Source organism: Cynara cardunculus, assembly GCF_001531365.2.
Source record: "Cynara cardunculus var. scolymus isolate 2C chromosome LG 13, CcrdV1, whole genome shotgun sequence".
In the NCBI taxonomy this organism is placed as follows: Eukaryota; Viridiplantae; Streptophyta; class Magnoliopsida; order Asterales; family Asteraceae; genus Cynara; species Cynara cardunculus.
Window position 1 is genome coordinate 26,413,704 of NC_037540.1, and position 2,282 is coordinate 26,415,985.

A 2,282-nucleotide genomic window follows, 5' to 3' on the forward strand; every position below is an offset into this window, starting at 1 on the left:
TCCCAGATGATCGGAATTATCTTCATCGTGTTATTTGAATTTTAACATACCAATTTTCAATTTTACTCTTTCACGTCTTTACTATTTCTGAAAACTTTTTACTAATAATTTAAATTTGAATTTTTTTTTAACTTCTACTAAAATACGATTTATAACACAATGTTTGGTTTAGACTGTTCTCGATTTTTTTTTTGTAAATAATATGGATTCTCGTTTAAACCCTTCTATATGTATATAATATTATATATATATATATATATATATATATATATATATTCACATGAAGTTTGTAATGATAAAAGATGGTGAAATGGGTCCCATGAGGTTGAAAATATACTCCACTCATCTTAGAACAAAGTCTTATGATATCATCGAGAATAACATCATTATATGACATGCTAAGCATGCTCCACTTTTTCCAAATCCAATCAATTCTTTACATCCACATTTTTCCCACCCTTTTAACATCCATCTTCTCCAACCATATTTCATACATATGCATATGCATATGTAGTGGCTTAATACATGTCTACCGTATCATATATTATGGTCTTATGCAATTCAGTTGTTTCAACGATTATTTGAAAATTAACAAAGAAATACGTTTGATCATAGAAATCAATAAGCCAACTAGGCAAACACCAAACAGTCTCCTACTTGATGTTTGATTTAGTGGCAGCTACCTTTTATAACATTACTACGTGTCCTTTGTCGTCATTATTAAGATATCAAGGAGGTATATATGTTGTATCTAAAGTCAAACCCTTTAATTAATTCGTTTAGACGTGCATACTGCAAGCGATGGCGTTTTTGTAGACCAAGGAATAAAAGTTCATAAAGAATAATAGAATTGATATCATATGTTAAGAACAATCATAATGGTCGGTACGTGTTATCGACTCTCCCCATGTCCACATGAACATAAAGAAATCAACACCGATTGTGGAAGATCATAAGCGTGCCCCATTTGAAAAGAACTCGATAGCCCTCAATTTTATAAGATGCGATTAAAAAAAAGCTGAAAATTGTATTGCTTTTTTAATGATTTATTTTATCAAAATTATTATTAATTTAATTTCTATAAAAACTACTCATTTGAACTTTAAGTTAATTAATGAAGCATGTTTGGGAACAAAGTGAATGATGAGTTATTATTGTAATTTATTATTTTTAATCGACTTTATTAGTTTATACTTAGCCAATACTATTAACACTACTAGAAAACCAGCTATCAACGACGAATATCAGCGAGGGAAAATTTCTCTCGCATATCAGCGAGGGAAATGCCAAAAAACTCATTCCCTCGCTGATCCCTCGCTGATCGGCGAAGGCTGATCCCTCGCTGATTTGCGAGGGATCAGCGAGGGAACATTTCCCTCGCAGATCATCGGCGAGGGAAATGCCAAAAAAACTCATTCTCTCGCTGATCTGCGAGGGAAATGTTCCCTCGCTGATCCCTCGCAAATCAGCGAGGGATCAGCGAGGTAATTGCCAAAAAACTCATTCCCTCGCTGATCCCTCGCTGATCTGCGAGGGAAATTTCTTCTGCAAATTCCCTCGCTGATCCCTCGCAAATCAACGAGGGATCAGCGAGGGAAATGACAAAATTCAGAATCCCTCGCTGATCCCTCACAGATCAGTGAGGGATCAGCGAGGGAAGTGACAAAATTCACATTTCATCGCAGATCCCTCGCTGATCTGCGAGGGATCAGCGAGGGATTTTTCTATTTTTGCTATTTTCTCATTTTTATGTGTTATATGTACATATTTTTATGTGTTGATATAGTATGTATGCATGTCATGTGTTGTTTGTGTGTGTGTGTATATATATATATATATATATATATGTTGTGGTCGCTAACCGCGATGTGTATTATATGTACGCATGTGTGTGTGTATATATATATATATATATATATATATGTTTACACGATGTTGTAATTGTTATATGTATACATACACTACCTAAATATAAAAAATGTGTACATGTAACACATAAAAATCAAGAAAATCAAGAAAATAGGAAAATACCTCGCTGATCCCTCGCAGATCAACGAGGAATCAGCGAGGGAATTGGCAAAAATCAGATTCCCTCGCTGATCCCTCGCAGATCAACAAGGGATCAACGAGGGAATTGTCAAAAATCAGTTTCCCTCGCCGATCCCTCGTTGATCTGTGAGGGATCAGCGAGGGATTTTCCTATTTTCTTGATTTTCTCCATTTTTATGTGTTATATGTAGATATTATTATGTGTTGGTGTCGTATGTATACATGTATATGTG